The sequence below is a fragment of the Leopardus geoffroyi genome, chromosome B3 (assembly GCF_018350155.1).
Source record: "Leopardus geoffroyi isolate Oge1 chromosome B3, O.geoffroyi_Oge1_pat1.0, whole genome shotgun sequence".
Classification (NCBI taxonomy): Eukaryota; Metazoa; Chordata; class Mammalia; order Carnivora; family Felidae; genus Leopardus; species Leopardus geoffroyi.
In genome coordinates, this window is record NC_059337.1 from 71,916,079 (window position 1) to 71,931,058 (window position 14,980).

Below are 14,980 nucleotides of genomic sequence, written 5' to 3' on the forward strand. Positions count from 1 at the left end.
AACAAATACCTGGAGACTAAAGAACATCCTAGTAAAGAATGAATGGGCTAACCAAGAAGTTAAAGATGAAATTAAAAAGTTCATGGAGGCCAGTGAAAATGATAACACCACAACCCGAAACCTTTGGGATGCAGGAAAGGCGGTCATAAGAGGAAAGTATATAGCAATCCAGGCCTTCCTAAAGAAGGAAGAAAGATCTCAGATACAAACCTAACCTTACTCCTTAAAGAACTGGAACAAGAATAGCAAATAAAACCCAGAACCAGCAGAAGACAGGAAATAATAAAGATTAGAGCAGAAATTAATGCTATGGAAACCAAAAAAAAAAAAAAAAACCAAAACAAAACAAAACAAAAAAACCAGTAGAGCAGATCAATGAAACCAGAAGCTGGTTCTTTGAAAGAATTAACAAAATTGATAAACCACTAGCCAGTTTGATCAAAAAGAAAAAGGAAAGGACCCAAATAAATAAAATCAAGAATTAAAGAGGAGAGATCACAACAAACACAGAAGAAATAAAAACAACAATAAGAGAATATTATGAGCAATTATATGCCAATAAAATGAGCAATCTGGAAGAAATGGACAAATTCCTAGAAACATATAAACTACCAAACCTGAAACAGGAAGAAATAGAAAATTTGAACAGACCCATAACCGGTAAAGAAATCGAACTGGGAATCAAAAATCTCCCAAAAAATAAAAGTCCAGGCCCTGATGGCTTTCCGGGGGAATTCTAGCAAACATTTAAGAAAGAGTTAACATGTATTCTCTTGAAGCTGTTCCAAAAAATAGAAATGGAAGGAAAACTTCCAAACTCTTTCTATGAAGCCAGCATTACCTTGATTCCAAAACGAGACAGAGACTCCCCTAAAAAGGAGAATTATAGACCAATTCCCCTGATGAACATGGACACAAAAATCCTCAACAAGATTTTAGCCAACTGGATCCAACAATACATTGAAAAACTAATTCACCACAACCAAGTGGGATTTATACCTGGGATGCAGGGTTGGTCCAATATCTGCAAAACAATCATTGTGATTCATCACATCAATAAGAGAAAGGACAAGAACCATATGATCCTCTCAATAGATGCAGAGAAAGCATTTGACAAAACACAGCATCCTTTCTTGATAAAAACCTTCAAGAAAGTAGGGATAGAAGGATCATACCTCGAGATCATAAAAGCCATATATGACAGACCCAACGCTAATATCATTCTCAATGGGGAAAAACGGAGAGCTTTCCCCCTAAGGTCAGGGACAAGATAGGGATGTCCACTCCCATCACTGTCATTCAACATAGTATTAGAAGTCTTAGCCTCTGCAATCAGACAACACAAAGAAATAAAAGGCATCCAAATCGGCCAGGAGGAAGTCAAACTTTCACTCTTTGCAGATGACATGACACACTACATGGAAAACCCTAAAGATTCCACCAGAAAACTGCTAGAACTGATTCATGAATTCAGCAAAGTTGCAGGATATAAAATCAATGCACAGAAATTGGTTGCATTCCTATACGCCAACAATGAAGCAACAGAAACAGAAATCAAGGAATCGATCCCATTTACAACTGCACCAAAAGCCATAAAATACCTAGGAATCAATCTAACCAAAGAGGTGAAAAATCTATGCACTGAAAACTATAGAAAGCTGATGAAAGAAATTGAACAAGACACGAAAAAATGGAAAAAGTTTCCATGCTCCTGGATAGGAAGAACAAATATTGTTAAAATGTCGATACTACGCAAAGCAATCTACATATTCAATGCAATCCGTATCAAAAAGACATCAGCATTCTTCACAGAGCTAGAACAAACAATCCTAACATTTGAATGGAACCAGAAAAGACCCGAATAGCCAAAGCAATCTTGAAAAAGAAAACCAAAGCAGGAGGCATCACAATCCAGGACTTCAAGCTGTACTACAAAGCTGTAATCAACAAGACAGTATGCTACTGGCACAAAAACAAACACTCAGATCAATGGAACAGAATAGAGAACCCAGAAATGGACCCACAAATGTATGGCCACCTAATCTTTGACAAAGCAGGAAAGAATATCCAATGGAATAAAGACAGTCTCTTCAGCAAATGGTGCTGGAGAAACTGGACAGCGACATGCCGAAGAATGAACCTGGACCACTTTCTTACACCAGACACAAAAATAAACTCAAAATGGATGAAAGACCTCAATGTAAGACAGGAAGCCATCAAAACCCCAAGGAGAAAGCAGGCAAAAACCTCTTTGACCTTGGCTGCAGCAACTTCTTACTCAACACGTCTCCAGAGGCAAGGGAAACAAAAGCAAAAATGAACTACTGGGACCTCATCAAAATAAAAAGCTTCTGCATAGTGAAGGAAACAATCAGAAAAACTAAAAGGCAACTGACAGAATGGGAGAAGATATTTGCAAATGACATATCAGATAAAGGGTTAGTATCCAAAATCTACAAAGAACTGATCAAACTCAACACCCAAAAAACAAATAATCCAGTGAAGAAATGGACAAAAGACATGAATAGACAATTCACCAAAGAAGACATCCAGATGGCCAACCGACACATGAAAAAATGTTCAATGTCACTCATCATCAGGGAAATACAAATCAAAACCACAATGAGATACCACCTTACAACTGTCAGAATGGCTAACATTAACAACTCAGGCAACAACAGATGTTGGCAAGAATGCGGAGAAAGAGGACCTCTTCTGCATTGCTAGTGGGAATGCAAGCTGGTGCAGCCACTCTGTTAAACAGTATGGAGGTTCCTCAAAAAACTAAAAATAGAACTACCCTACGACCCAGCAATTGCACTACTAGGCATTTATCCAAGGGATACAGGTGTGCCGTTTCGAAGGGACACATGCACCCCCATGTTTATAGCAGCACTATCAACAATAGCCAAAGTATGGAAAGAGCCCAAATGCCCATCAATGGATGAATGGATAAATAAGATGTGGTATACACACACACACACACACAATGGAGTATTACTCAGCAATCAAAAAGAATGAAATCTTGCCATTTGCAATTATGTGGGTGGAACTGGAGGATATTATGCTAAGTGAAATTAGTCAGAGAAAGACAAATAACATATAACTTCACTCATGAGGACTTTAAGACACGGAACAGATGAACATAAGGGAAGGGAAACAAAAATAATATAAAAACAGGGAGGGGGACACGACATAAGAGACTCTTAAATATGGAGAACAAACAGAGGGTTACTGGAGGGGTTGTGGGAGGGGGAATGGGTTAAATGGGTAAGGGGCATTAAGGAATCTACTCCTGAAATCATTGTTGCATTGTATGGTAATTTGGATGTAAATTTAAAAAATAAAATTAAAAAAAGAAAAGAAAAGAAAATGGTAGGAGACCAAGGGAGAAGCCCATGATGATTCTTCTTAGAGAAAAACATTTTTGTATCAAAATAGGGATTCCCTGTATGATGTGTATTACCAATCAGCCTTCTGAAAGACAACAAAAAGAAAATTGCAGTTACCCAGGGGGTGATGCATTTTTCTTGAAGTGTTCTTGGGGAGAAGAATTGGATTGGCCTCATAAAAAGCAGTCAAAAAATCCTCTGAGCAACTCTAGAATTCCAAACATTCTTCCTCTATAAGTATCACCCACCTGGAGGAGGAGTCCAAAAGTCTAGCTGAGTGTGCAGTCCCCAATGCAGCAAGAAGTGGGTTTTGGTGAGTCTGTAAAGAAACCTCAGAATGTCTGATTTAAGGAGCCAATATTTTAAATAACATCTTCATTTCTTTTCCTTATTAGAGAAGTAACACATTTTCAATACAGAAACATTAGGAAATTTAAGAAAATCACAAATCTTAAAAAAACAAAAACAAGTTAGCTGTAATCTCACCAGTTGAAGATATTCTTCATATTCACAAATGTCCAACTATTATTTTGTTTCTGGTTAAATTTAAAACTAAAATGTGTGATAGGATACATACTATTTTATGTTCTGCTTTTTTTCTTCTTTTCTTCTTTTGGTGTTCTTTGTTGTTGTGTTCTTTTGTTTGTTTGTTGCTTAACAATATATAGGGAATATTTTCCCATTCCTATAAGCTTTCTCCTAGGGTGTTTTTTATAGTGGCAGCATTGTTTTCCATCCTAGATTCCCTTCATTTATTTTTTTCCATAGTTTGTTTATTTAACTAATCTCTACACCTAACATGAGGAACAAACTCATGACCGAGGTCAAGAACCACCAGCTCAACCGACTGAGCCAGCCAGGCGCCCCGCCATCACTTTTTATCCTTTCTCTTATTGCGGAGTACTTCAGTTATTTTCCCTACTCAGGACAACAGCCTGAGAACTGAGAACTGTGTTTGAAATTTTGCCTCAGTGGTGGCGGCCTTCCCCCTGCCACAGCTGTTTCAAGTGCATCTGATTACCAGGGTGGGGACCTGTTCTCCTTAAAATTCTTGTAAAGACTTTTTCTTTTTAATTTGGAGACAGGTTTACTGTGTTTGACACTTATTAGAAGGCTAAGTAAAATTCTATTATCAGAGGTTTTCCTTTAGAAAATAAGCATATTCCTTCATGGAGAACAAAATCCCATAGTTTAGCATTGTAAATCAAAACTTTCCAAACTATTCCCACGCATTATTCCCAGCAATTGTTCATATTGTCATACAGCTACAATTTCCAATGTCTTTCATTCCTTGTGTAGGTTCCTATTTTCACCTGCTGTCATTTTTTCTCTATCTGAAAGACTTCTTTCAGGCAATGAACTCTTTTAGCTTTGGTATGTCTGAAAAAGTCATTATTTAGGGGGGTGTCACCTGGATGGCTCAGTCAGTTAAGCGTGTGACTCTTGGTTTCAGCTCCATTCATGATCTCATGGTTCATGAGTTCGAGCCCCACTTGAGGCTCTGGGCTGACAGCATGGAGCCTGCTTGGGATTCTTTCTTTCCCTCTCTCTCTCTGCCCCTCCACTACTCATTCTCTCTCTCTCTCTCTCTCTCTCTCTCAAAATAAATAAACCTTAAGGAAAAGTCACCGTTTGGGGGGGGTCCCTGGGTGGCTCAGTCAGTAAAGCGTGTGACTTTGGCTCAGGTCATGATCTCATGGTTTGTGGGTTCAAGCCCCATGTTGGGCTCTGTGCTGACAGCTCAGAGCCTGGAGCTGCTTCAAATTCTCTGTGTCTCCCTCTCTCTCTGCCCCTCCCCCTGATCACTCTCTGTCTCTCTCTCTCAGAAATAAACATTTGGGGCGCCTGGGTGGCGCAGTCGGTTAAGCGTCCGACTTCAGCCAGGTCACGATCTCGCGGTCCGTGAGTTCAAGCCCCGCGTCGGGCTCTGGGCTGATGGCTCAGAGCCTGGAGCCTGTTTCCGATTCTGTGTCTCCCTCTCTCTCTGCCCCTCCCCCGTTCATGCTCTGTCTCTCTCTGTCCCAAAAATAAATAAACGTTGAAAAAAAAATTTTTTAAAGAAATAAATAAACATTTAAAAAAATGTTTTTAAGTCACTATTTGGGGCTCCTGCATGACTCAGTCCATTGAGCACCAGGTCTTGATCTCAGGGTTGTTAGTTCAAGCTCCATACCCATGAAGCCTACTTAAAAAAAAAAAAAAAAGTATTTGTTTAATAAGTCTAATAACAGAGACACATCTCATAAGTTTATCAATATAAAGGGTACAAATAAAATGTCATAACAGAAATAAGATGTAAAAACAGATGCTGCAAATATTAAATAGCTTATGAATAGCTTTGTGTTGATATATATATTTAAAAATTTTTTATTTACATACAGTATAACTTTAGTTCCGGGTATACAATCACTTCATACATCATCCGGTTATGCTGATATATTTAAATACTTTAGATGAAATGGATAAATTCCTAGATAAAAATACAACCTGATAAAGCTATCTCAAGAAGAAATAGAGGGCCACCTGGGTGGCTCAGTTAAGCATCCAACTCTTGATTTACGCTCAGGTCATGACCTCACAGTTCATGAGTTTGAGCCCCGTGTCAGGGTCTACACTGACAGTGTGGGGCCTGCTTGGGATTCTCTCTCTACCCCCCTCTCTCTGCCTCAAACTCGCTCTCTCTCTCTGTCTCTCAAAATAAATAAATAAACTTCAAAAAAAAAAAAAAAGAATAGAAAACTCAGTATCTACATAACAATATAAAGAGATTGAAACATAAGTTAAAAAACAGTCACATAGGGGCGCCTGGGTGGCTCAGTCGGTTAAGCGTCCGACTTCAGCTCAGGTCACGATCTCACGGTCTGTGAGTTGGAGCCCCGCGTCGGGCTCTGGGCTGATGGCTCAGAGCCTGGAGCCTGCTTCCGATTCTGTGTCTCCCTCTCTCTCTGCCCCTCCCCCGTTCATGCTCTGTCTCTCTCTGTCTCAAAAATAAATAAACGTTAAAAAAAATTAAAAAAAAAAAAAAACAGTCACATAGAAAATGCCAGCACCAGACAGCCTTACAGATGAGTTCTGTAAATAGTAAAATAACACACAATTCCAATTATAGGAAATAGAAAAAGAAGGAATACTCTTCAACTCATTTCTGAATGCTAACATACAACCTGGATACTAAAATCAGACAAGATAATACAAATAATAATAATAATACATACATACATACACACATACCAATTTCATTCATGACCATAAATGCAAAATAAAATCCTTAAATATTAGCAAAGTAAATTCATTTATGTATAAAAAGACAGTTTAGCATAACCAAAATGGATTTATCTCAAAGCTGGTTTAATAGTCTAAAATCAACTAATGCAATTCACCCAGAATTAATCAAGAAAAGAAGGCAGAAGTGAAAAAGAACAAAGGTGGGGCACCTGGGTGGCTCAGTCCATTGAACATCTGACTCTTGATTTCTGCTCAGGTCATGATTTTGTGGTTTGTGGGATAGAGCCTGGAATCAGGCTCTTCCCTGACAATGCAGATCCTGCTTGAGATTCTCTCTCTCCTCTCTCTTTGCCCCTACCCCGTTCTCTTTTTCTCTTTCTCTCTCATAATAAATAAATAAATTTTAAAAGAAAAAGAAGAAGAGCAAAGGCTTTTATTTGGGGTCTCAGAGTTACAATGTGGGATTAGATTTAAGGGTAACCAGAAAAGTGCCCCCTCAGGTGGGGAAAGCTGGAGGTTTTTTATGAGAAAGAAGGAAGGGGTAATTACATGCTTTAGATAAGAGAAGGAAGAAAAAAACAGGTAATTTGGTGCTAATTGATTGAACCGCTTCTGATTACTATCTTACTGATTATTTTATTGGTGCTATCAAATGAAACGGTCACTGGTATGTATTAATTAACTTTCCTGTCCTCATATGATCCTAATGCCAGTTGCTCATTTGAAATTTTATGAGGAACTGCTTGTAAAACCATTGTGGCTTCTGGCCCAGTCCAAGAGTTCATTAGTTGACAAGAAAAATAGAGCTTCAAAATGGAGTTGCTTATGTCCAGAAATTTTATTCAATTCCACTCCATTAACTGATTAGGATGGAAATAGTATATGACTGTGTCATCAGATGAAGAAAAATTATTCAACAAAATTCACAATCCATTTACAGGTGGAAACAGAGAGCAGAAGGGAAGGGAACTTTCCCATTCTGAAAACAGAATCTGCAAAAAATCCTTAGCACCAGCAGGACCTATTACAATAGCCCATTAAAGATTTATTGAAAGCTCTCTTATAGCAAGCAATAGGCTACGTGCTAAAGGTCACAAACGAAGACAATACAATCACAGCTCCTGGAATTATGGGGGGAAATGAAAATAAGAGTATCCAGTTTTGTCAGCCTTATTCCAGGACAGTAAAATCTCCAGACCAGTTTCTTTCATGGGTACCCAGCCTGTCAGTCCGTGGATGGCTGCCCTAGAGTCAGGTGCCTTCCTTTGATTTAAAGCCTTGACACGATTTTGGTGGAGTCACAGGGTAGAGAAGAAAGTCACCTACAGATTCTCCCTCTTGTGGGTAGAAAAACTGCCTTCAGAAATGGATTGTGTAGGGGCACCTGGATGGCTCCAAGGATAAAGCATGCAACTCTTGATCTCAGGGGTCTTTGGGCATGGTGCGCACTTTTAAATTTTTTTTTTTTCAACATTTTTTTATTTATTTTTGGGACAGAGAGAGACAGAGCATGAACGGGGGAGGGGCAGAGAGAGAGGGAGACACAGAATCGGAAGCAGGCTCCAGGCTCTGAGCCATCAGCCCAGAGCCCGACGTGGGGCTCGAACTCACGAACCGCGAGATCGTGACCTGGCTGAAGTCGGACGCTTAACCGACTGCGCCACCCAGGCGCCCCTGGTGCGCACTTTTAAAAAAAGAAAAACAAAGAAAAGAAATGAAGTGTGTATACAATGGATTACAAGATTAAACAAACTGGGGCGCCTGGGTGACTCGGTTTGTTGGGCATCTGACTTCGCGTCAGGTCATGACCCTGACGGGGTCAGGTCATGATTTGTGGGTTCCAGCCCCCCTTTGGGGGTGCTGACAGCTTAGAGCCTGAAGCCTGCTTCGGATTCTGTGTCTCCCTCTCTCTGCCCCTCTCCTACTTGCTCTCTGTCTCTCTGTCAAAAATAAATGAACATTAAAAATTTTTTTAAAAATGAAACAAACTCTTTTCCAGTACAGTGAAACTGTAAAGCTTATAGCATAAGTAGCTGCTCTGTACTTAATCTTTTCTTTCCTTCATATCTACAGTGCTGGAATGTAAATCTGAAGGTGGTAAATTCAGTACTAAAGAGCATGAGAGCATGAAAGTTATGATAAAATTCAGAAATCTGTTCTTTGAAAGTTAGACTGTAATCATATCGGCTGAATTTTCTGCTTCTTCACCTGTTATCCCCCAGCCGTGTGTTGGTAACCACAAAACTTCCAACCCATCAACCCAGGAAAAATTTCTGGTCTCTGCTTGGCCAACGGATTCAGGTGGCGCAGCGCCCCCTGCGGGCCAATGAGGTGGCCGCGAGCACCTGCCAGAGTCCCTGCTTCACCACTTCTCTCCTCCAGGTAGCGGCTCCTTCCAGTGCTGTTTCCCAGCTTCAGGGCTTTGTTTCTGGAAAGGCAGCGGGCTTCCCCCGTTGGATGTTGTCCCTAATCCCCTCCGCAGGAGCCTGCTGGGGAGAAGGGAGCTGAAGGTGGGGAAGAAAGACCCTGTGAGCCGGACCACTCAGGGCTGCCTAGGGCCAGTGCCACTGCGAGTTGTTACCAGAGCACCTTGTGGGCAAATCTGCCCGGCCAGCCGGGCCTGTGTAGCCAGTCAGTGAGAGCAAGGCTTTTCCACAGTAGATGCCCATTACCCAGGCTCTCCCCAACTCCTCCACCCCCATTTTGTCTTTCACCAAAAAAAATTGACACCGTGGCCGGCATGTCCAGTGGAGTGGTGATTTGGGGGCAGAGGCTGGGAGAGAGATGCAAGAAGTGCACATGAATGGTTACAATGAGAGATCCCTATACGAGGGGAGAAGCATTACAGGGAAGTCTTTGGCCAGGGCCTCAAACGTTTGGAGGTGTGGGGTGCAAGTCACTTAGCTTCCTGTGTGAGGTGCAGGAGTCATCTAGCCATCCAGGTGAACAGGTGCCCCGTCCTCACAGCCTGCAGGGATGGGCCTAAGGTGGTAATAGCAGTGCAGGGGTCTGGTTCCTATGCGGCAAAGCACACTAACATCGTGAGTACCTTTGTGACCGTTGTGCACACAGCAGCTGTTGGTAGAGGGCAGAGGTGGAATTCTGCAGAAATATGCCAACGTGGCCACATCCTCATGAATGAAGGTGTTGATCGTCTTGCATTTACCCCTGTGCATCAGCCACCATCACCTCACCATCACCTCACAGTATCGGTGGTGTCCTCCAGGGACCCAGGACCTGGTGTTGTCTGTATGTTTTGTAGAGGAGAGCAGGCCTGGGGTGAAGAGTTTGCTCCAGGAAGAGAAGGTGGAGGAAGGTCCACATCAGATTCACGCTCCCTGTGAAAACAGGTCAAGAAGAGTGGGGTCAGAGAGTGGGCCATGGTCCCCTTCCTCCTAAGTACCTATTTCTAAGAATTCCTTGCCCCAAATACTTAATGTCATAAATTCTCTTCTCCTGACCTATCTACACTCACTCTTCTTGTACTCACAGCAACTACTGTCCTCACATCCTCCTTCTACCTCACATCCCTTCATTTCTCTGGGTAAGAGACAAGGAGAGAGAAGGACTTGTCAATAAAGGAGATGCCTACCACCTACTCATCCCTGTATGGGACTGTCATACAAGGTTATTTTTCCCAACCCCAAAGTAGATTCTTGCTCCTTAATTGAGCAGTCCAGTTAACCTAAAATTTTATATCTCTAAAGTGTTTGCATCTTTCAGCCAAATGATTCCTAGCCTGTGAGGGAAGTGTGTGTCCCTGCTAGCTCAGAACGGAATTGACAAACCATATGCCTTGCATCATAAAAAATGTTTACACTTCCTGAAATACACACACACACACACACACACACACACACACACACTTCTTTAAATATATATGCCTGTTTTATTTTTTTAATGTTTATTTATTTTGAGAAAGAGAGAGTGTGTGCAGGGTGTGAAAGGGCAGAGAGAGAGTGAGAGAGAATCCCAAGCAGGCTCCACACTGTCAGCCACAGAGCCCAGCTCAGGACTCCATCCAAGGGATCATGAGGTCATGACCTAAGCTGAAACCAAGAGTTGGACGCTTAACCTACTGAGCCACCCAGGCACCCCTACACATGCCTGTTTTAAACGCTATTGAAGGGGCGCCTGGGTGGCGCAGTCGGTTAAGCGTCCGACTTCAGCCAGGTCACGATCTCGCGGTCCGTGAGTTCGAGCCCCACGTCGGGCTCTGGGCTGATGGCTCAGAGCCTGGAGCCTGTTTCCGATTCTGTGTCTCCCTCTCTCTCTGCCCCTCCCCCATTCATGCTCTGTCTCTCTCTGTCCCAAAAAATAAATAAACGTTGAAAAAAAAAAAACATTAAACGCTATTGAAAAGAAAATGTGGGGCATCTGAGTGGCTCAGTCAGTTAAGCAACCAACTCTTAAGTTTCTGTTCAGGTCAGAATCTCATGGTTTGTGAGTTCAAGCCCCACATCAGTCTCTGAGCTGACAGTGTGGAACCTTTGGGATTCTCTCTCTCCCTCTCTCAAAATAAATAAAATAAACTTAAAAAAAAAGAAAGTGTGAGCATTTCAATTCTAAGGGAGTAGACTTCATGTTTCCCCCACATATTTCTTTGCCTCAAAATAAGGATCCCCAACTCTTCCTTGGATAGGGTCCATCATCAGGAAACTTTCCAACTGATGTTCAGGGTTTCTGAGCACTGCCTGGGTGTCAGGTTCCTGTCTCTGAGTCTAATATTCTAACTCCTTTTTTTCATAGCTGGGAGTCCCAGGGAAGAGTTTTTGCCAAGCAGATGACATCCACAGAAATAGATATGTCCCTCTCAAGAGTGGATATGCCTAGCAAAAATGGAACCTCCATCGCCTCTCTCCTCTAATCCTGAAGAAATGACATTGTAGATATTTTCTTCCCAGACCTCAGGATGAAGGCCACATGGAAAAAGTCTGTAATGATCTTAAACACATTGCCTAGATGGACTAATTTCACGTTTACTACTTCACATCTAGAATGTTTACCAGCATCAGACAGAGTGCCGATGACATCGCAAGCATGAAGAGAGGAACCTGCCATTTGGTGCCTGTCACAAGCTTGCTATGGGAGGTAGGCAAATCACCTCATCCTCCACTTGTTAGCTCTAAAATGAAGGTTATAGACTAAAGATTTTCCACTCTGCCATTCTTTCACTCCCTAATTGAGCATTACTTGTGTGCATTAGCCCACATGGGATTTGTGTGTGTGTGCATGTTCGTATATGTTCAGGTAAGGAGAAATATTTTGTTTGCAAATCGGGTTTCCATTTGAGAACTGTTCATCTAATTAAGGCCAACTGTTCTTAAAAGTGATTGTTAGTTAATTCAGGCAAAAAAAAAATATTAGTCACTTTTATGTAAAGATTGCATTGTTTTTGTCTCCACAGTTAAAACGGTGAGTGTTCTCATTACAGAAGAAGTTGCCTGAGACTTGGGTCTGCATTTCAGTAAGGCAAAGGATTGAATTAGTACATATGACTTCCCAGAACTCCAAAACTAGCTAGCTTAGGGACCTTGCTAATAAAGGTGGCAGGAGGTGCACATACAGTCAATCAACAAGTTATAGTGTAAGTAGGTTTCATGGCTCTTAATAGGTTTCCCAGGCAGATGGGTCTCAAAAGCCTTTTGTGCAATTAGGCAACAGGACAAAAGCAATTAGGCAATCTGACAAACTTGAGTTGAGATGGAATGCCTAGATTTCAACATCCTTTAACTTCTATCTACTTTATCATGGCCAAGAACAGAGCACTTCCTCTTTTTGAACTTTACTTTGCTCAGTTACTTTTGTTTAAGTTGCACAACAGTTCTTATTTACAGCTCTCACAATTTGGTGTGTTCGTGGCCCTGCATATCTGGCCATTGGGCTTAAAGTGTCCAATCTTCTGGTGTGTTCCACTTGGCTAAATAGTATGTACAGGGTCTCATTATTCAGAAGTAGTAGAGCTTTGACTCAAACCAGTGTCCTTTATCTGACCTTAACTTTCTGAAGAGGATATGCACCAGGCAGCAGGACAAGGAAATGTTTAGAGATTTGTTCTCCATGAAAACACTTGTCTTCATATTGAGAAGAAAGTTGCCTTTGTAGCGTGAGACTAACCTAGCCCTCTGAAGACACCCAAGAGGAAAAAGTACATTACCTAAAATTAGTAGCTGTGATTAATGGCAGTCACTGGACAACATTTAGCTTCATCAACAAAAATTTATAAGGAGATTTAGTTCAAGGTAAATATGTTTGCAGGACGCCTGGGTGGCTCAGTTAGTTGAGCATCTGACTCTTGGCTCAGGTCATGACCTTGCATTTTGTGAGTTCAAGCCCCATATCAGGCTCTGCGCCACCAGTACAGAGATTCTTTCTCTCTCTCTTTCTCTCTCTCTCTTCCCCTCCCCTGCTTGCTCTCTCTCTCTCAAAAAAATAAACATTAACAGGAAGTAAGGTTAATATGTTTGCTTATCTGCCTCATGTCTCTGTCCCAGAAGAGGGAGGGAGGACACAGAGAGTAGGGCACCTGCATTTGTTTCCCAAGATACTCTTCTCTCCTTGACCAGACCCCAGGCCCTCAGCACTTCCCATTCCCCACACCTGTCTCCATCTCTCCTCATCCCTCCAAACACTTACAGGAGCAACTTATTCCATGAGGTCCTCCTGCCTGGTCACACATCCATTTCTATCTCCCCCTTCTTTTTTCCCTCCAACTCACTTCCCTGGCCTTGCAGTTTCTCTCAGAGATCTCTACAGATTAGATAGACCCATCCATTTAGGGATTGCCACATAGTACTAATAGATCCTCAGAGCAAGAAAACATGTTTTTAAATAACCAGTTCTATCATTAATTTTTTTTTTAATGAGCTTGACATATCACTCTACCTTTGCTGCTCCTCAGCTGGAAACTGAGAGATTTAGTACAAATGTCTTTAGGAGTTCTTTTCAGCTCAGACTTTATTTAGAAATTAAATACTCCAGGGGCACCTGGATGGTCATGATCCCAGGGTTGTGGGATCAAGCCCTACATCAGGCTCCACACTGAGTGTGGAGCCTGCTTAAGATCCTCTCTCTTCCTCTGCCCTTCTCCCCTGCTGGTGCGCTCACTCTCGCTCTCTCTCTCTCGCTCTCTCTCTGTCAAAGAAGAAAAAGAAGAGGGAGGGGGAGAGGGAGAGAGGGGGAGAGGGGGAGAGGGAGAGGGAGAGGGAGAAAGAGAAGGAGAAGGGTGCCTGGGTGGCTCAGTCTCTTGATTTTGGCTCAGGTCATGATCTCACAGTTCATGAGATTAAGCTGACAGCACAGGGCCTGCTTGGGATTCTTTCTCTCCCTTTCTCTCTGCCTTCCTCTTTCTCTCTCTGAAAATGAGTAAATAAACTTAAAAAAAAAAAAAAAGAAAGAGGGGCGCCTGTGTGGCTCAGTCAGTTGAGCTTCTGACTTCGGCTCAGGTCATGATCTCACGAGTTCAAGCCCCGCTTCGGGCTCCAGGCTCTGTGCTGACAGCTCGGAGCCTGGAGCCTGCTTTGGATTCTGTGTCTCCTTCTCTCTCTGCCCCTCCCAAACTTGTGCCCTGTCTCTCTCTGTCTCTCAAAAAATAAATAAATGTAAAAAATTTTTTTAAGTAAGAAAAGAAATTGAATACTCTGATTAAGGAGTCTGGTGTGTGTGTGTGTGTGCGCGCACACACGTAGGAGAAGGCATATGGGAAATTTGGTAGATGTGTACTATTTGTCTATGTAAATCTGATTTTCCAGAATCATTATGAATTTGTGCAGAAAAGGTATGATTATTTGAAACAAGATTATTCTTATATACAGATCACATCATTATTTTAAGATGATGCAAACCATTTTTAAGCTGATTTTATTACAGAGAAGATGCCAAGGTCTGTCACTCAGAACTGTCATTTAATTGAACAAGAGAAAACATCAGCACAAAAGACTACAGGATGTTGCCAAACCTCTGAGACCAGCCAGCGAATGCACCGGAGATGCCTCTCAGTCAGCAGACGTGAATGTAGTAGTTTCTGTCCTCAGCTGTCTCTCATAAAGTCTCTTCCCTTCACCTACCTTTGGTCTAATAGGCAATGAAGAGACCCAGAACACTACACCCAGGAGGAAACTTTGACAGGTACTATATATCCTAACATATCTTGGCTTCATTCATCATTTATATACAGCATAATTTCCCATTAAGCATTGGAAATGAAGGAACCCAACAACATATGGGTATTCCATTCTAGACATTTTTATCAAGCCTTACAACAATGCTGTCCTGTCGGTAATCCCCTCCTTCACTTTTCTAGAGATGATACTGACTTTTACCTTTTTTTACCTTTTACCTTTTACCCTTTCTTACCTTTTTAC

At 41.8% G+C, this 14,980-nt stretch overlaps 1 long non-coding RNA gene across 1 annotated transcript in view; it reads right to left on the reverse strand.

The window, feature by feature from the left end:
- Positions 1–7,431: 7,431 nt before the first annotated feature.
- Positions 7,432–14,980, reverse strand: part of LOC123583280 — a 31,965-nt gene continuing 24,416 nt past the window's right edge. Inside the window, exons 2-3 of the long non-coding RNA XR_006704817.1 lie at positions 9,667–9,955; positions 7,432–8,065 (exon numbers count right to left, since the gene is read on the reverse strand). This is a non-coding gene — a long non-coding RNA (uncharacterized LOC123583280). The remainder of the gene's footprint in view (positions 8,066–9,666; positions 9,956–14,980) is intronic.